At 36.1% G+C, this 21,888-nt stretch overlaps 1 protein-coding gene and 1 long non-coding RNA gene across 2 annotated transcripts in view; one reads left to right on the top strand and one right to left on the bottom strand.

Annotated features, from left to right (window-relative positions):
- Window positions 1–21,888, bottom strand: part of Sema1a (semaphorin 1a) — a 233,220-nt gene that overhangs the window by 207,529 nt on the left and 3,803 nt on the right. The window lies entirely within an intron of this gene.
- On the top strand, window positions 19,800–20,063 carry LOC118876926 (uncharacterized). The gene is made up of 2 exons (XR_005013857.3): window positions 19,800–19,874; window positions 19,947–20,063. It is a non-coding gene; the product is annotated as an uncharacterized lncRNA (long non-coding RNA).

Consider the following 21,888-nt stretch of genomic DNA (forward strand, 5'->3'; position numbering starts at 1 on the left):
CTCTTCCATTCGGGGAAAGAAAAAGTCTTCCAAAATGCCGCGGTTACGGTGGCTCCTTCCTCGTTTTCAAAGAAAAACGGCCCAAAGATGCCACCCGACCACATACCGCAGCAAACAGCCACTCGTTGTGGATGCATTGGCTTCTCCAAGACGACGTGTGGATTTTCTGAACCCCAAATGCGACAGTTTTGCTTATTAACATAACCACCGAGGTGGAAGTGGACCTCATCAGTGAACACGATTTTTCGGTAAAAATTGTCATCTTCGACCAAGCGCTCCTGAGCCCATTCCGCGAACCGAAAACGCATTGGATGGTCATGCGGCTCAAAGTCAAAATTATCGATAGTTCAAAAAGCAAACGCTAGATGGGCCAACCTGTATAATCATAAGAAATAATATTTTAATAAAACGTATTCTCCCGGACTCGAACCTGTGCTACCATGTGTCAAGGGCGGACGCAGCTGGACCACCAAGCAAATTTTTGAAGTACGAACATGGAAATTTAAGAACGGTGTTCATCCCATTTCTGTCGCAACGCATTTTTCAGTGACGCGTTTATAATTTCACCTAAATGCTCATGATTTGACCACGCGGCATTCGTTTCCTATAAAAAAATTGTTGTCAAATCATGAAAAATGATCCTGATTTTTCTCGTTCTTTTTTTTTCTGGGTGTACTCTTAAAGCCTAGTACTCAGATCGGCTAGGAGTTAGAGGTGCAGAAAACATCGCTTTTTCGATGTTTTAACAGGCAAACATTGATGTAACATCGAAAAACATCTATGTTTCTGCTAGTTTTACTAGTCTAAAAATCGTAATCTTTGTAGTGTGACCGAAGTTTTCAAGTTCACCTGCAATGCATGTAGCATGGTCTTACCGTCAAGCAGCGGGGCTTGTTGACAATAAGGTTGTCGAATTTTTTAAAAAAATATAATGATATTTGAAAATATCAATTTAAAATATTTAAAAAATATTTAAATTTTAATGGGAAAGGACATCACAGACTGCTCATTTAAAATTCACAGCACACAGCACCCTTTGCTTTCACAAACAAGATATGAAGAAATTGAAGAAATCGAAAAATGTTTTTAAGTCAATTTCACATTTTTTATTAAATAGAAGAATTATATAATGAAAGCTTATGTTCTTTATATATTTTGATTCAATAATCACAAATTTGGGCAGGAAAACGGTCTCCAAGAAAAGGATTTTAAAAAATTTATAAATATATACGGGTTGAATGAAAAACGAAAAACAATTGGAAAGGACCAAAATATAATTTACAAATAGTACCGATATTCGATATTTCGGCTCAAAAATATCGCTATGATAATATGAAAAAAAAAATATATATAATCGATATATCGATATTTTGATATATTTTCGACATCCCTAGTTGACAAACCGAAAACAAATCAATTGGAGCAATTTAAACAATGTTACGAACTGCTTTTTTTGGTGGGAGTGCCGCTAGCTCAGTCTTTTCTCAGGGCAGAGTATCCCTAATGCCACAGCCCGGCTAGCTCAGTCGGTAGAGCATGAGACTCTTAATATCAGGGTCGTGGGTTCGGGCCCAACGTTGGTTTTTTTGGTGGCAGTGCCGCTGGCTCAGTCTTTTCTCAGGGCGGAATACCCCTAATGCCACAGCTCGCAACATAAGTATCGATAACTTCTCTGTCTCACATTAACAAACTATCGGTCATCACTAATGGCAAAAACGTAGACAAAGCAAAAAAAACTACAAGTATTGACGGAAAAACAGATTACATTTGCTGGCTATCGGTGACCTAGCCAAGCGCTCCCACCCGACCATGAGTGCCCTCGAGGCGCTGCAGGGCACCATCCATTCTCTGTCGGCAGGAGCCCCCTCCTCGCGACTACGACGGTTCCACCTCCCCCACTGGGAAAGCTTACTCACACATTGTGGGTATTACAAAGGTTTAATAAATATCGTAAGTACAATCGTTTAAATACATGCTCCTCTTAACAGATCTATCCTTCCTCAGCCTTTAAGACCGAAACCTGTCCGCCGTCTCGGATTTTTACGCGGTCAAAGCAGAGGATTTGTTTTGCTGGAAAAGGGTGCAGGCGCCGCGGAAACTATGCTCTACCAGTCATGTATTGGTAGAGCTCGCATGGAAACGCGGCCCTCAAAGGAACATGCGCGATGCGCGTGTGTATGGTCATCTAATCCTGAGGAGCTCCAGGGGAAAAGAAGGGACAGTCCAAAAAGGTACGTAACTGCACTGTAAGCTATACCATTTAACTATTGCTCGCGACCTTTTAAACTTTAGGCAAACAACGAGGACAAATAAGGCTCTCGGGTCTAACTCCGGATAAACTCACAAACAGGTAAGTAGATATCACTATATATAATCGAGGTACACGTGTATTTAATTTCTCTTAATTTTCAGCCACTGTCGGGCCGGCCTGGAGGCGATGATTGCCCGGGCTGATGACTGGGTGGTGCCCTGCAGCATCTTGAGGGCATCCATGGTTGGGTGGGAGCGCTTGGCTAGGACATCGATAGCCACCAAATGTAATCCATTTTCCCGACAATAATTGTAAATTTTGCTTTGTTTACGTTTTTGCCTTAGTGATGACCGATAGATTAGTAAGGTGAGACCGCGAAGTTATCGATACTTATGTTGCGAGCTGCGGCATTAGGGATACTCAGCCCTGAGGAACGACTGAGCTAGCGGCACTGCCACCGACAAAAAGCAGTTCGTAACAATTTATACTCACTCAGTGCACTGAAATTTATGCAGGTAGTTTATTTGTATACTATTTAGTGTAAAAGCTTGCTATGTGGTTTCCGTTTTATACTATTTCGTATACATGTTATACTAATCTAGAGAGCTGTAGTATACTTATTTAGCTACTTATTGAAATCGTTAGTATACATTTTATACGAATAGTATAAGACTTATACGATTTCCCCGTTGCCTGTAGTATAAAATTTATACTATTTTGTTTTTCGTGGTATCCCAATAATCCCAAACCCAATAAAATCACGTTGTATATTGTTTTTCTTGTATTATTTTTTCATAAATTATTTTGTTATTATTTCATAAATATTCATACAGTTTTATTTAAAAAGATTTTAATCTTACATAGCTAACAGCATTTTTATTATGATATTTCACAGGGGGACCTTGGAAAATACTTCTATTATTAATTTTTAATTATAGGCTTGATAGTGCTCATTAAACTCCAAACGATCATATTGATCACTTGAAATAAATATTTCTTCGTCACTATTAATTAAAATGTATCCTATTTTATGTAACTTTATACCCTCCCCATTTTGTCTTATTGTTAAGCAAAAATCATTTTTATATGTTACCCCTTTGTACTGTAAACTTTTTATTATAACGTTTTTAAAACTACCTTCTTTTTTAAACTACCTAGCATATCGGAAAACTCTGCTGTTTCTAGATCGCAAAAAGTTTCTTTAATTATAGAAAATGTTTTGGGGAATCCTTCTATACTATTTTCTAAAAACGAGGAAAACTTTTAGCTTGACTTAATGCTCAGGGAGTACGGAATGTTTTTCCTGTACATTACATTTATAGAATAAATCTTAGCCTCCCTATGCTTCTCCTCGAATCTAAAATTCGAAAAGTGTTTAGCGGGACCACTTCTTCGAATAATTTCTGGTTTTTAAGTGATTTATTAAATAATTGTACATAACCTTCGTTGTGCTCTTTTATTAAAATGGTTAATGCGTTTAAGATGCTTGAATCAAAATCACTTTTAAGGAGAATATAAATTAACTCGTAGAGTAAAAGGTATACTAGATTCGTCTGAAAGTATGTAACAGGCAGAAGGAAGCGTTTCCGACCCCATAAAGTATATATATTCTTGATCAGGATCACTAGACGAGTCGATCTAGCCATGTCTGTCTGACCGTCTGTCTGTATGAACGTTGAGATCTCGGAAACTATAGAAGCTACAATGCTGGGATCAGGCATGCAGATTCCTGAGATTCCTGCGCAGCGCAAGTTTGTTTCAGCAATTTGCCGGGCCCACTCTAACCCCCACAAACCGTCCAAAATTGTGTAAGGTTTGGCAATATTGACCACTTTAATCAAAACAAGGAAGAACGCTATAGTCGAGTACCACGACTATCAGTTACCCGTTACTCAGCTAATGGGACCAAAGGGAAATGAAGATATGAAAGCAGCGAAGCGAGATTGAAATGCGCCACCTACCCGTGATCTCAATATATGGTTATGTGGGCGGTATACAGATTTAAGCGTTATGCGCGTTAGAGTGGGCGTGGCAAACTTTTTTTTGGTACAATCGATAGGTATTGACTAGACTAATACCTTTCATTTTATCTAGCATGAAAATTGTGGGCGGCACATGTTTGGACATGACTAGATGGACTTGGCTCGGAAACGCTTCCTTCTATCTGGTACATACTTTCCGACGAATCCAGTGGCAAATGTGGGGAATGACGCAGTTCTTGGGGCGAAGCTACACCCCTGTTTTGTATAAAAAGCTAAAATTAAGTTAACACTTTTGCAAAGTTACTGAATACCCTACATATGTTTTCCTGCGGCTTTAGCTAAAAATTGTAATGAGTAACCATAAGAATCTAAGTAGTTCTTCCTTCTTCCCTCTTTTATCGTGAATTTTGTATCATCGTTAATTTCGCCTCGCTTTATTCACCACTGGGGTTGGCGTTTGAAGAAAGCATGCTCGCATGCGTTGCACAAGCTTTCTCATTCTCTCTTTTTCTTATTTTCCTTCTGGTTCTCGCTGTTAACACTGTTTTTTTATTGCGTCATAAATTAAATATTTTTATGTAAAGTTTGCATAACGGTATACGCTTTTACTACACCCTTTGTGGCGTACCTCTGCCCTCGCTCTCCTCGATTTGTTCCCTGTATTTTTGTCCAAACAAAACAGGAAAATTCACAACATGCATGAAACGTGCGCCCTGTCTTTTCCCACCCAAACGAAGCAAAAATGTTTGCTCTTTGAAAGTGTCGCCAACGCGCTCCATGTGAATTATTTTTGCTGTTGCTTTTGCAAAAATCGGACTGCCAAGTAATGGGGGAGGGCCACATTTTTGTAACAAACATGACTCCAGCATTTAAGATAAGATGCTGGAGTCATGTTTGCATGTCACGAGTCCTAGTCCTTGTCTTTTTGCCTCAATAAAAAAAAAACAGATAGGCAGCGCCAATTTGTATCTTAAAAAATCGTGTCATTCACAAAGTAATTTAAAAGTACAGGTACTTTTAAAAAACTCGGCTAGATAAGGTAATTTTAGCTATTCGCGTTTCCGACCCCATTAAGTGTATTCTTGATCAGAATCACTCGCCGAGTCGATCTAGCCATGGCCGTCTGTACGTCCGTCCGTATGAACGCTGAGATCTCGGAAACTACAAAAGCTAGAAAGTTAGGATTAGGTTCCAGCGCAGCGCAGGTTTATTTCGTCAGTGTACCACGCCCACTCTAACGCCCACAAACCGCCCAAAACTGTGGCTCTTACAGTTTTATTGCTAGAATACAAAATTAAACTGAAATGTATTTTCCTCATCAATACCTATCGATTGACCTAAATACAAGATTGCCACGCCCACTTTCACGCCCACAAACTTCAAAAGATCGTAAATTATTCGTGAAAGAATTAATTTGGTCGCTCCATTTTTAAAATTTTTTTTTTTTTTTTAAGCGGTTATTTTACGTATGTGTACATTGGAGAAAAATACCCTCATGTGATCCTTAGCACTGTAAGAATTCGAATAAGTTTCGAACTAAGTTTTTTTTTAAATAAATTTTAAAAATGGTGCGACAAAATTAATTCTTTCACCAATAATTTACGGATAAATAACGGCAAAAAACAGTTAAAAACATTTTCGAAAAGTTCAAGTTTAAGGAGTTGTACTTCTAACTTGATATCAACTTAGCAAAACAACTAAGTTTTTTTAAAAAATAAATTTTAAAAATGAAGCGACAAAATTTATTCTTTTCCGAATAATTTACGGATAAATAACGGCAAAATACCAGTTTAAAAAATTTTGGAAAAGTTCAAGTCTAAGGAGTTGTACTTATTTTCAATTTGGGACTGCGGCCTACACATTAGTGATACTGCAATTTCTCGAATGGCCCACACAGAACCTTTAAAAAGAAATTACCTATTATATTTACTTAGGACACACGGGGTGAGTGCAAAGCCTTGTTTCTTGTCCCACACAACTTGAATACGAAAACACGCTTTCCCACGGAAAGCTTCACCCGATTGACTGAAAATATAAACGGGGAGGGGATATCCCCAGACCAAAGCGAATGTGTCTTACTGATCAAATCATTAAAACAAAAACGAACAGCCGAACAAAACCGCAGAAAATCGAACACCACTAACCAAAGCCAATAGAAAATACAGCGGTCCCTCGCAAATTTAAAGCCACTTATTAAGTTCCAGCAGGTACTAATGTCGCCAAAAGATTTTTTTAATTTATGAAAACGAATTCTTTTTTAGAGTCCCAGACTTTAAGTTTTCACACCCTTGCAGAGGGTATTACGATTTCAGTCAGAAGTTTGCAACGCAGTGATGGAGACGACCCCATAAAGTGTATATATTCTTGATCAGCATCACTAGACGAGTCGATCTAACCATGTACGTCTGTCCGTCCGTTTCTACGCAAACTAGTCTCTCAGTTTTAAAGCTATCAGGCTGAAACTTTCCCAAAAGTCTTCTTTCTTTTGCAGATAGAATATAAGTCCGAACCAGCCGGATCGGACAACTATATCTTATAGCTCCCATAGGAATATTCGGAAAATTTTTTTTTTAATTATATCTTTGTTGTTTTTTAACATAAAACCTCCTACGCTTGGAAATAACACTTTTTAATTAGTTCTGAGTTTCGAATTTAATTTTATCAAAATCAGACGGCTACATCATAAAGCTGCCATAGGAACGATCGGAAAATTGGTGGAAAAATAATTTGAAACAAATTATAGCTTCGGTGTTTAAATATTTCAGAATTTCGAATAAAATTTAAAAAAGATCGGACGACTTTATCATATAGCTGCCATAGAAACGATTGGATAATTAATGCCAAAATATTACATAGACCGTTATATTTCGTTTTCGGTAAACATGGTCGGTAGTAAACTTAAATGGAGCAATATCTCCGTCACTTGCCGCCTGCTCAAATGATCGAATGTAATGTCCCAGAATCTTAATGTCGATAAGGAAAACATCCGAACGAAATCAATTTCAATAAATTCCGGCAAACACAAAGCCAAGAGTTATGTGATCGTGTGTAAGCGAGTGCTATAAAGCACAGCGGTTTGGTTAAGAGTAGGGGACTGACCAACGACAAAAGGCTCTTAGTATGCAAATGAGATATCGGGCTACATTAAGTGGGTGAATCATACTTAGCGCTGTGTTCTGGCAGCACAGTTCAAGACGCTGATATCTTATGCTGTAATAAGTAAGCAGCAGCTCGAGACCAAAGCCAAAGCCAAATGTCACTCAACTTTTGAGGGAAGAGATATCCCCCTTATATACATAAAGATATCTAAACGGAAATGCGGCTGGTGGTCGCACACACACCCGAACACACATAATATTTATTGAAGACCTCAAGCTGAGCTAAAACAGCAGGAGGTATTCGCGGTCAAGGAGGGGGTGTGGCAGCAACCACACAACATCAGCTGCTGACAGAAAAAAATTCCATGGAAACCCGGAATGGATATAATAGGGATGTTCATATTATGTTTTAGACACAAAAAATCTTTGGAAAAATGTACCATAATAGTTAAATGGGCCCAAACCAACAAATAGTACGTAATACGTAAAATGTTGACGTAAGGGTTACTATTAAAAATAGTTATGTAACTATAAAAGAGGTAGCATGAGTTCTTTATGAGTTAAGTAAAAAAAGTAATTTATTAATGATATTTTCCAAAACTAAGTTTATCCTAGACAATTCAGGGGGGATTATAAACAACACATTGTAGAACATTTGTAAGTCTATTAATGGAAGATTTTACGCAAAGGTAACTATTCTTAATAGTTTATTAACTATTCACTATTGCAATAAAAAACAAGGAAGAACGATATAGTCGAGTACCTCGACTATCAGATACCCGTTACTCAGCTAAAGGGACCAAAGGGAAATGGAGATATGCAAGCAGCAAATCGAGATTTAAATACACCACCTACCGGCGGTACACAGATTTAAGCGTTATGGGCGTTAGAGTGGGCGTGGATCAATCGATAGGTATTGACGAGACCAATACATTTCAGTTAAAATTTTTTATCTAGCATGAAAACTGTGGCCGTCACAGGCTTGGGCGGTTTGTGGGCGTTAGAGTGGGCGTGGCAATTTTTTTTCGGGTCACTCGATAGTTATTGATGAGAAGAATACACTTATGTTAAAATTTTTATAAACAAACTTGCGCTGCGTAAGAAGCTCAGGAATCTGCACGCCAAATCTCAATAGCCTAGCTCCCATAGTTTCCGAGATCTCAGCGTTCATCCGGACGGACAGACAGACGGACAGACGGACATGGCTAGATCGACTCGGCTAGTGATCCTGATAAAGAATATATATACTTTATGGGGTCGGAAACGCTTCCTTCTGCCTATTACATACTTTCCGACGAATCTAGTATACCCTTTTACTCTACGAGTAACGGGTATAACAAGAGATAACGTTGCAGTCAAGTGTCTCGACTATCAGATTCCCATTACTCAGCACTTAAATTAAAAATTAATAAAAGTTAATATAAAATGTTATAATGATCGCTTTAAAATTTGAATTCGCTTCGAAGATTCGCAAAAATTGCATTAGGTATACGGGTTTCTCCATACGAGAGTTAGTTGTAGACTAATGGGAAAACCGAAATACTTACAGCGCTGTTACATGCACAAATTTTCGGACCCTTTACTGCCTTCTAGTGCTTTTCAACACTGGTTAAACGATCTTCGGTCTCTTCCTTGTTTGCTTATGTGAATGCAATGCAGGACAGAAAGGAGCTCAAAGTTTACATTACCCTAATCGGAATTAGATAGTTGAGACAAAAAGGACAAATTGCTTAAATGGTTTTTGCTTAAGGGCTGCTCTGCCGCCTGCATCGCTTTTTGCTTTGCCGCGCATTTCGGCCTTCAACTATTTACATTCACACATGCATAAATTCATACATTTGTTGTCTGGCTCTGAAGTCACTGCTTTTCTTCTTGGGAGGTTTGTGGGCGATAGAGTGGACGTGATAGACCAATACATATCAGATAAATTTTTTAGCATAAAAACTGTGTTCGCTACAGTTTTGGGCGGCTTGTGGGCGTTAGAGTGGGCGTGGCACATTGCTGAAATAAACTTGCGCAGCGACGTAATCTTTAGAATCTGCATGCCTAATCGCAACTAACTAGATTTTCTAGTTTTCAAGATCACGCACATGGCAAGATCGACTCGGCTAGTGACCCTGATCAAGAATATATATACTTCATGGGACCGGAAAAGCTTCCTTCTACCTGTTACATACTTTCCGACAAATTTAGTATACCTTACTCTACGAGTAACAGGTATAAATACACCCATCACGTAAGCCTAACTATGTATGAGTGTGTAATTCTGCTGCATCTTTAACTGTCTGATTTTTGTTCATCTTAAACATTATTTATGTCTACGAAACGAAATAAATGAAAATACATTGAATGATAGCAGCCGAGAAAAGTTCAAGTTCAAGTTGGTCGGCGACGAGGACAACGACACAATTTGCTCGGCCCATGCTCTAAAGGGCGATCCTCACCAGAGAAATGCAACAACAGAAACTGCACTTGACCAGTGGACCACCATCATGGTATGAGCTACAAGCCCCAACAGTCGAGAATGGATACCACCCCATCCATTTCATCCCCCTGACCAGAAACGTTCCATGCTGTTGACCAACTTCTTTGAGCCTCGAATTTCTTATTGGCTTGACCAAAATTTCAGCACTGGCTTCAAATAGTGAAAGCTCTCCTAACATTATTATTATGCCATCGAATTATTAATTATTTATCAAAAACATTACCTATTTATTAAATTGACAGATTACTTACCTAAAAATTGAAAAAACAATCAATCTACCAAACAGTTTCAGTAATAAGGGAGGGAGGGGTAAGGATAGTAAGAAAAGTTTGGTTGAACATAGCAGCTATAAATAAAGAATCATCACATTAAAAGTGGTGTTATTGGAAAGGGCGCGACAGTTTAGGGCGGTTTTTGGGCGATAGAGTGGGCATGGCACACTAGCGTAACAAACTCCCGCTGCATTCGAAACTAAGGAATCTAAATCTGAAATCTCAACTCTCTAGCTCTTACAGTTCCCGAGATCACAGCGCTCACACGGACGGGCCCACAGACAGAAATGGCCAGATCGACTTGGCTAGTGATCAAGAATATATAAGCTTATGCAATCGGAGGCGCTTCTTCTCCCTGTTAAAACATACCCTTTTACTAGACGAGCGACGGATATTAAAATATATGTATGTGCATTATCTAAATTGCTTTCCGCATATATTTCCTCAAAAAAAAAAAACTATAATTAACAAAAAAATTTGCATGCGTAGTAGTTTGTGCTTAGCATTTAGATTGGTATCCATGAATAAAAACAATTAAAATTTACTCTGAAAGAAAATCTACTTTCAAGCTTTAACAGTTTCCCAGATCTCAGCGATCATACGGACATGGCTAGATCGACTCGGCCATGCACTTATGAATTTACTTTAAAAGGCCAAGAACGCTTCCTTCTACCTGTAACTTACTTTCCGCGTTTGTGGCGATACAGTGGGCGTGGCACTTGGCTAAAATAAAATTTGACTTCATAGGCACTTCTAGAATCTACAAGCAACTAGCTTTAAAACTGTAAAGTTTTCGCAAACTTTTTTAACTAGCGGTTAAAATGTTTATATATAGTCGAGTACCTCGACTATCTGATACCCGTTACTCAGCTAAAGGGACCAAAGGGAAATGGAGAAATGCAAGCAGCAAAGCGAGATTGAAATGCGCCACCTATCGGCGGTAGACAGATTTAAGCGTTATGGGCGTTAGAGTGGGCGTGGCAAATCAATCGTGGATCAATCAACAGGCATTGACGAGACCAATACATTTCAGTTATAATTTTCTATCTAGCATGAAAATTGTGGGCGCCACAGGTTTGGGCGGTTTGTGGGCGTTAGAGTGGGCGTGGCATATTCGCGTAACAAACTTGCGCTGGGTACAAGGCTACGGAATCTAAATCTGAGAGCCCAATTCTCTATCTTTGACAGTTTCCGTGATATCCACGAAGTTTGTGGGCGGTTTGTGGTCGTTAAAGTGGGCGTGGCAAATTTTTATTAGGTCAATCGATAGGTATTGATGACAACAATACTTTTCAGTCAAAATGTTTATTCTAGCATCAAAACTGTAGGAGCCACAGTTTTGGGCGGTTTGTGGGCGTTAAAGTGGGCGTGGCACTCTGCTGAAACAATCTTGCGCTGCGCAGGAATCTCAGGAATCTGCATGCCTAATCCCAGTATTGTAGCTTTTATAGTTTGCGAGATCTCAGCGTTCATACGGACAGGCGGACAGACGGACAGACGGTCAGACGGTCAGACGGACAGACGGACATGGCTAGATCGACTTGGCTAGTGATCCTGATCAAGAATATATATACTTTATGGGGTCGGAAACGCTTCCTTCTGCCTGTTACATACTTTCCGACCAATCTAGTATACCCTTTTACTCTACGAGTAACGGGTATATTGACTTTGCCACTAGAAAAAAAGTTTTTTACGAAAGAGCTTTTTTGGCACAAAAAATCATTCTGCAGCACTAAAATAAAGTAAAGTCATGGCTCAGAGAGCTAGCGCATTTTTTTTATGCACGGGCCTAAGGGTTAGTGATTTTTTATTTGAAATCTGAAAACTTTTTAAGTATAACTTTGTTATTACAATTGATAAGGAAATGTTAGATATTATTCTTTAAAATCTTACAGCATCGACGCGTACTTAAACCGGGGACCTTTCGCATCAGAGACAGACCCTTACCCATTGGTCTATCTCACAACGTTTCCCGCAGGTGTTTAGTTCAAATACTTGAGCGCAGTTTGAAACTCAAACCACCAAAAAAACCTTTTATCGGTATTGAAAAATCCACGGTTTGTGTCAAAATGACACTATTTAGGGTCAAATAGGATTTTTCATTCAATATAGTATACTTTTGCTACTCATTTAAGATCGAATTGATCCCAATAATTTGATCCTAGGTGTAGTGTCATTTTTACCCACACTTATCAAATTGAGGCTTAAAGATTATTTTGGGTGTATGGGTAGCGCTCCCATTTACCTGTTACACACTTTTTTCTGAATACATTAACTCTTTTACCCTATTGTTAACGGTGTATAGTGTATAGTTGGCTTAATTTGTATATGATTAACTTAATAACTGAGTTTTAACGTTTGACATGGTGTTACGAATATTTTTCATCAAAAGCAACTATAAAAAATATAAAAAAAAAAACAAAAAATAAATATAAAAACCTGCTTTACATTTACTGTGTTTATGCGATGCCGAATTCACGCTTTCATTTCGCGATTTCAGCCGATTCGTGTGTGCATAAACGCCATTTCGTGAATTCGGAAACACACGAAAGTTGACTATGAATTCAACCTGAAAGCGTGAAATGGTCACAATTAAACTACGGTAACTCTATATAATTATCGGAGTTGCCAGATCGATATAAATACATAAATACACCTTACATTTAACAAATCTTTTGTTCATTCAGTGCCAATGGAAACTAGTTTTAATCTTTTATTTGGACGGTAAAAAAATGTTATACTGGCTTGCACACACTTTATCTTTAATACAAGGAAGATTATTTCATGCGAATCGAAAAAAAATAATCGGTTTTATAATCGCTAACACCTTTTTCCACAAGTCCGGCATCTCTGTCAGCTGAGATTGATAAAAAGCATGAATTCGGTTGTGTCGCATAAACAGGAGCAAATCTTATTTCACGCTTTTAAGAAATCATGAAACCCTTAGCATAAACATAGTAATTGATATGTTACCAAACGCTTTAACCGTCATCATGCAAAAACAAATATTATTGTTTTTAAAAGATATTTCTTTTTTTTAGAAAACATTTATACTTTTTAGGGTTAAAATCATTTTAAGAAAAAAACAACTTTCTTTTGCGTCTGCGATTCTATTTTTCGGGAAATAATTTCAAGATATAAGGAATTTTTTGTTTTCAGAGTGATTCTAGTTTATGGAAACCATTTCTTAAATTTAACAAAAATTTTCTTGATTTAGGGAATATTTCCTTGACTTTTAAAAATCATTTTTTATACAGAGAACACATAAACTTTAATGGTCATTTTCGAATATATAGTACATTTTATTTTGAGTGTTCCAACTTCCAACTTATTCCACCAGAAGTGTCATCCAGTGTACGAAACTTTTTTAAAGAAAAGTTTCCCATTCGCCGAGACTTGTCGTCTTTTTCTTTAGCATCTTCCTACTTTTCTGGTTTTCCAAACCTACCTTTCATTGCAGTTAGTCCTTTATTTTTGTAAGTAGCTAGACCAAAAAAATTTGAGGTACTTTGTGTACAATTTGTTGTGTTATTTAATATTTTTTCCTGTTAAAGGAAAGACGTGTATGACATCTTAAACGACAAAGAATTACGTAGGTTACCGATACATTTTTATAAAAGATAGCGCAAGCTGTTTGGGTTGCGCTAGATCTTTTTTGAAGTAAATCTAAAAAAAGTGTATTTAAAACAAGTAGTATAGAAATAAAATGTTATTGAGAAATTATTGTCGAAGATGTAAGTGTATACAAGTTTATTCAGTCGCATCTTTTATAAGGTGTTGAGTTTATTTGTAAATAAAGAAAATAGATATTACAATTAAGCGTTCCTCGTTTAAATCTGCAAATAATACTCTATTTTCAACAAAATACTACTAAGGCTTAACGGCTATTTAACGACGAACAAGTATTTGCTTTCCCCTTACTCGTAGAGTAAAATGGTATATTGTACTATATATGGGGAATGGCATGAAATAAGTGGATAGAAGCGTTTCGGACTCTATAAAGTTAAGATTTCAGATTCCTTAGCTTCTGGTTCAGTGCAAGTTTGTTATCCGAATGTTTCTTAACTTCAGCGCAAGTTTGGTATACCACCACGCTAAAGTCTATCTAGCGATATTGTTTTGTTAATCAATTCCCAATAACATGCCAAAAATGGATATAATCAAACAAATAATTTAAATGATTATGAATTATGAGCAACTAAACTTTTCGACACAGCTTGCGAAATCGGAGACAGGCGCTCCAGTCGCCCAATTTAATCTAGAGAGTTAAAATGTTGCATGTCGAGCTAAGTAGAGCCTTTTAAGCCCATGTCAGTTTTAGCCATATGAGGCTTTGGAAAAGTTGTTTATCGATAGCATAAAATCTGAGACAGGATGGACGGACATCGCTAGATAAACTCGGCTGTTAGTGCTTTTTTTGGGTCAATCGATAGGTATTGATGAGAACATTACATTTCAGTTAAAATTTTTATTCTAGCATCAAAACTTTAGGAGCCACAGTTTTGGGCGGTTTGTGGGCGTTAGAGTGGGCGTGGCACATTGCTGAAACAAACTTGCGCTGCGCAGGAATCTCAGTAGATCTCTGCGTTCAACCGGACAGACAGACAGACAGACGGACATGGCTAGATCGACTCGGCTAGTGATCCTGATCATGAATTTATATACTTTATGGGGTCGGAAACGCTTCCTTCTGCCTGTTACATACTTTCCGACGAATCTAGTATACCCTTTTACTCTTTGAGTAACGGGTATAAAAAAGTTCTCTTAACGATATTTTATGGGTTGGATAACTATAAAAATATTAATTTAACTACAATCCATGGTTTGGGAGCATTCTACCTTTTTTATAGTTACATAACAATTTTTTATAGTAACCCTTACGATTGCGTGTTACGTTAGAGTGACTAATTGATGGGAAAAGTTGACAACTCTATGGTTGGGTCCAGCTTTACTATTATATTGGCCAATTTTACCAATCAATTATTTCTGAGTAGGCACCATCATATAAATATCTGTTCCTCATTCAGTCCACTCTTTTGGAGAAAAAGGGACCAGCATCAACAAATTGAGCTTTATTGTATGAGCCAAGAATGAAAACTACCAAAAGCTGCTGCAGGATGTTTTCACAGGCCAGGAGGCCAAAGGAAGAAAGGAAAAATTAACATTTTCAATTTAAATTTGAATTTGAATTTTAATTGTGATGAAATAGAGCAAATGAAGCTCAGCTCCCTCCGCTCATATTGTTTTATGCACACAACTTTCATTGTTGGTGCTTTTCTCTTCAGCCTTAACCCAATTATTCCTAAACTACAATGGACGCTCATGTGTTAAATGCGGTGGTGTTGCCTGAGGCTAGGCGGAAAAAGGTGGAGATATCCCTGCAACGAGTCCAAAAAGTTCAATTTACAGCTGTCGTTACTTTAGTTGCGTGCACTTTAACAGGAGAGAACCCAAACCAGACTTTTCTATCGGGGGTTGGTTCCCCGTTCCCAATGCAAACGATTACCGAAACGTATTATTATACCCTTGCAGAGGGTAATATAATTCTGTCAGAAGCTTGCTACGCAATGAAGGAGACATTTCAGCATCAGCAAAAACAGCTGAGCCAATATAGCCATTTCTATTTTTTCGCTGTACACAAATTAGTCTAGCTATCGCAATGAAGCTTTTAGAAAATTGTATTGAAAATTGTATTGCCGGCATTGTATGTATAAATGGATCACTATACCTTCTGCCTTCCATAGCAAAATAATAAAAAGGCGCGAAGCTGAAACTAACAACAATCCCAAAAAATGTAAGGTTAGTTTACTAACATTCACTATTTCATTGAGTAGAAATAAAAAAATTGGAATAAAATTCATATTACATACACTTTTTAATCCGAGTGGGAGAGATCTATCAATGCAATTGACATTGGTCATTTAAGCTTTTAATTATTTTTGAATTAAAGAAGTTTATTAATTATTTAAAAGCTTATATACACATGTACAGCGAAAAAAATAAAATTTGCGCGGTTTTTTTAAGAAATAAAATATGTATTCAAAATCTGGTATTGTGTCTTAAAATACATCATTTGTATTTTTTGATTAAAGCAAGGTTATCTTTGGTATGGTAATGCGAAAATATTTTCCGCTTATCAAAAACGTTGTAGATTATGATTATCTCACCTTAAATTATATATAAAAAAAATCAGCACAAAAATACCAAAATTATTGATATATTTTTAACACTAATTTAGAAATTATATTTTTGAACTATACTTTCAAACCTAAATTTCAAAGGCTAACTTACCGAATAAACCGAGCCAGATACTGTAAGCACGGGTAAAATGATTTTTTATCATTTGCACAACCCATAATTTGTTATATTAATACAGGGGTGGTCGAGAGTATTTACACAAAACAAAAGTTAAATATACTCATAATTAGAAATTACTTCATGTACATTTTGGCATCAGTAGAAAGGTCATTTAAATTCCGTTTGAATGATACAAGACTTTTGTTAACCCATTCAGTAATTATAAAAAAATTCAGAATTTTTGTGAAAATCTACTTTTTAAAATTTGTCCACGACATAAAAACTAAAAACAAATTTCAAAAATCGTTTTGCTTATATTTTTTAAAAATGTTTAGAAATTTGGATTCGGTCCACATTTTTATCTTTTTTAGACATTGTCACATTAAAAAAATCATAAAAAATATAAGCAAAGAGATTTTTGAGCTTTGATTAAAAAATTTTTAGAGAGTTTCTCACAAAAATTCGGCATTTTCAATTAGTACTGAATGGGTTAAGAAAAGTCTTGTATCATTCAAAGGGAATTTAAATCACCTTTCTATTGATGCCAAAATGTACATGAAGTAATTTTAAATTATGAGTATATTTAACTTTTGTTTTGTGTAAATACTTTTGACCACCCCTGTAGATTAAGGAAAACAAACGCCATGAAAATTGTATGCAAGTTTAGGTAAAATCCAAAAAAAAATGTATCCATAAACATAAATGTAACTTTATGTGCATACAAATAAATTCTGAAAAAACTGTAAGCATTGAAATAAAATTGACTGAAAATTTTGTTTCTGTTTTTTTGGTTTGATTGTCAATATCTTTGTCTGTTTGTGTTTGTGCATTTGCGTTTATTTATTCTCGGACTTTTTATCACAGTTTGGTCACAGTCGGCCAACGAAACTCCATCAGTCACTGAAATTGTTAACTGCTTTTCACTCGAATTTCTTTTTTTCACAAGCCGAATTTATACATTCTGGTTAGTTGATAACATGATAACGACTACTTCTACAAACATTTCAGAAAAATAATAGGTTAAATATACCATTATCTCTTTATGAACTGATAGGAGTCTGCAAATTAAAATTATATTAATTCGAGTCGTTTTATTAAATTGAAATAATCAATAATTCAAAATTTCCGTTCAATATAATTACATCACAATACAATTTTTTATCAAAAAAGCCATGTTAAAGTTAATAAATAATGAATTAAAAGGAACTTTCAATTGACTTGAAAATTAAATTATGATACTCATGAAAATGTGGTTTCGACTGTGATTTCAAATCGCTTGCCTTTCCTCTTTTAGTTTGTCAATTGCTTCACTATTGTGTATGTTATTAAGTTTAATTAGCAATTGAATGTAAAAAAAATACAGAGAACGATATAGTTGAGTGCCCCGACTGTCAGATACCGATAACTCAGGTAACAGACTTTCAAAATAAATATACATTTTACATATCTTCATTACGTTTCAATATTTTACAATTTTCACTTTTATCTACAGGCTGTGACGTCATTAACGATGTATTTGCTAGATACGTGTAAATTGCCCTAAAAGAGGTTGGGTACCAAAATAAGGCACATTTCTATACAAAATATACATGTATTTTTCATACATTTAGGGCGATTTTTCTGCTTTTAAAGGTAAGCTGTCTTTTAAATGAGAAGGTGTTAGAACCAAAGGCGATATTTCTTGAAGTTATAATGATTTTTTGCTTTAATGGTAATAAGGCTTTTCTTGGAATTTATGGTACTTTTTTGCTTTAAAGGTAAAGCGCCTTACCAAACCATATCAATTACAAATGTTGACATGAATCCGTATCATATTGTCATTCTCATCAAATTGATATGTTTTTTAAATCAAACGTAACATCAAAAAGTCTTTGAGTAAAAAGTATTACTACCTTCGTATTTTTTGTGTATTTGTGGTTTTGGTACGGTGTAAAATCGCCTTAGCACAAACAACTTTTACAGTAATTCAACTAGTAAATTAATTATATGTTCATGGTTTTTATTATAACGGGTTTTTCAAAAGGGGAATACGGATAAGGAAGCAAACAACTCCATGTTTTTTGAATTTGGGATCTAAACGTAACGAAATTATTAAAATTTACTATCGAAACTCGGTGTCAGTGGCCTTAACTTTAAGATCGCTACGTCCAATTTATGGCGTTGGGATCTTTTTGTCGTCGCTTTGGCGAATTAAGCAAAACGATTTTGGATGTAGGATCCCTACAAAATCAAATTGACGCAAGAACTGAAGTCAGCGACGATTGATGATTTAATATCGAATTTGAAATTGCAACAGTAAATTGGGTTCAGCGTCTGGACTCTTGCAAGCGTTTCCGTGGTGGCCATGCAGAAGATATCGAGTTTCATACATAACGGCATTGAATGTACTTATACCGAAATAAAGTACTTCGTTGATACCCAAACGGTTTTTCTTTTATTTAAATAAACTTTTGTAGCGTTCCGATTTAAAAATCCGTTACAAGAGACTTTACTAAATCCTTTTGGGCTAAGTGGGAGTTTTAATTGAAATTTTGTTTCCTTCTTTCTTTAACAAATTCCATATTGTGTACAATAGGTATACCTATGGGCGCAATCTATAAAAGGTATTCAAGTTACTTGAAATGATATCTTTTAAGTCGATATTTGGATTGCTACATTGTCAAATAATATAAAATCCTTACGAAACCGAAAACTAAGCAGCTCTGTATAAAAACGAAGCGATTTTTGTATATATTCTGCTAAAAAAAATACAACTACACTGCTTATAAGTCAGAATACAACAGCAAAATAATAGAAAACACATAACCAGAGACTGATACAAAATGAAAAGGGAACAAACGAGCAAGATTTAGGCCGCTAAATACTTCATGAATTTATTGTAATTTATTAGCATAAGCAAAGTGTGGATTGTTGTTGGTTGAAATATCATGAAAAAGTATCTCAAGGATGCGAAGTTTTTTTTTTGTATTCCTGTAGTTGCCAACATGTAGTCTGGCCGAGAAAAAACCGTAGAAATTGAATAGAACAGATTCAGGGCGTATTACAAGACGTATTAGAAGACGCAAACCTGCATCGAAGGACAATTTGTGGAAATAGCAAACATGGGTAATGGGAAGAAGAACAAAGGGGACCATAACACCGAACTTAGAACCAGTTAGATACACCCAGAAAAAAAAGAACGAAAAAAATCAAGAACATTTTTCATGAAATGCGAACAATCCGTTCTCCATTTTTAGTTCTCACATTTCGAACGTATGTTCACGAAAATCGAACGGTGTTGGTAACAATCTCTACCGACGAACAACTTGGTTCCAAATTTCGAAAAATGTTCTCGCCACATGGTTGATGTTTGTTTATTGCAACAATATGTCGGTCTAGTGTCCCGATTTTCCGCTATCGAAAAATTCGCTCGGTGGTCCAGCTGCTAGAGCGTCCGCCTTCGACACATGGTATCACAGGTTCGAGTCCGCAAGAAGACGGTTGTGAATTGTAAGTTTTATTAAAATATTATTTCTAATGTTTATATGTACTTCTATTAATTAATAAACTCTTTGTCTTCAGCAAAATAAACAAAACACATTGATTTCTAGCAATAACAAAACATAAGGTGGGAAATTAAATAAATCTCTACCAGGCGTCCAGAAAGTCTAGCATGTACACAAACCTCGTTTTTTTTAATATTTTTATGTTCTCAAGTTAACCCCGAAATGTTCTTAAACTGACACCATTCGTTCGGAACCCAACGCTAAAGTTTCGGTCACATTTTACGAACAGCCGTTCATGAACTGTCAACAAACGGGCTCACGCACTTTTTGACAACGTTTGGTCTTGATTTTTGAACGTTTCGAACGGATTTTTTTCTGGGTGTAGTCGAAGAGAAGATAGACTTAAATTTATAATTTAATAATTTCAAAAATGACCACAACTCCCTTACGCAATTGAATTAATTAATTCTAAGTTGGCCAACTTTGAATACTTAGCAAAAACGTTAAAATTCATGTATCTTGAGACCCAATTAGGAATAACTAGGTAAAAGTTAGCAACAACGCCGATTTCTTGGAGAAACACCAAATTAAATTCAACTTTGGTCTTTTTATCATTGCATTTTAAATTAAAACCATTATTTCCAACAAAAGTTGTCTTTTACAGTTGTTTTACAAATTTATGGTTGTACAACTTTTTTCGAAAAATGGTACCTTTTCGAGAAAAATTCATATTTTGTTGAAGATTTCGCTATAGAAGAAGAATACAGGTGGCGTTAAAGGCTATGTGTGTTATTATCTCCATCCCTCTCGCACTCCCTTAAGCTGAGTAATGGGTACCTAATAGTCGAGGCCATCCTCTCTTGTTTTTAACTGTTGCTTATAAATTTAGACACAATATTTATTTTAGTTACATGTAGAAAATAAGCGTATTAAACATGCACTGCGTACGAAGCAAAGGATGTGGATTTTCACCTCCCATAGGGTTCATCAGCCGCACATTTAGCTGAAATGTAACTTTTCCTTTCAAAACGCTTTTGCTGTTGCTCTTTTTCTTGGGACTTTCCTTTAACGCGTTTTGTTGTACCTACTTCAGGCAGCTTAAGTATTTGTGTAACATAATACAGAATATACGTGCTTCTTTGGTTATTCTTAAATATACATACAGCTGCGGCAACAAAAATAGCACCAATGTGTAGGCAATTCTTTGTGCTACAAAATGGTCACTTTTATCAATATTTGTATTCTGTTTGTAAGGGTAAGTAGGTTTACATATCTATTAACTAAATTAAAAGTGGTTACGCCCACAATGCGGATGGAAGCAAAATTATGCGGCAACAAAAATAGCACTATAAACTGTTTTCGGTTTAAAACTTCATTTGTTCATATTTTTTTTGCCGTTTATTGTTTTGTTGTATTAAGAATAAGTAAAATATTGAATAAAATAGTGTTCCTAATGGGTCATTAGGCGAACTGTAATGAGAAAATAGAAGGACTTTCAAAAAGCTAATTTATAAAGACAATGCAAAAGATAAGTTAAGTTGAATCGTCGAATTCTTTAAAATAATAATTAGTTGTTACCTTAAGCAAGAACACAAAAGAATAGCACGCAGTGCAGTTAAAAAGTCATGTGCATAAATGCAAGTAGGTCCCTTTTAGCCGCCTATCAGTTGAATTTTTTTTTAATAATTGTAAGTACATAAAAAGTTGGATATAATGTACATAACCAAAAATTATACGCCTGACATCCAAAAAAAATCTCCCCAGACTGCAGAGATTGGGTGAATTTGAAGGACGAGTCTTAAATAAGGCCCACAAATAAAGGGCAACTCTTCTATGGTCTGGCGGCTGAATATTGCTTATGTTTAGATGAAAAAGATTTCAAATTCACATCAGATAACCTACAAATCGAAAACTGTGTTTCCAATTCACAATTGCAAAGAATAATATTGGTGAAGCAAGTCTCATGGTACGGACATATTCACGTACTATAATGATGGTACCATATCTTAAGATTAACC

Source organism: Drosophila suzukii, chromosome 2L, assembly GCF_043229965.1.
Source record: "Drosophila suzukii chromosome 2L, CBGP_Dsuzu_IsoJpt1.0, whole genome shotgun sequence".
NCBI lineage: Eukaryota > Metazoa > Arthropoda > Insecta > Diptera > Drosophilidae > Drosophila > Drosophila suzukii.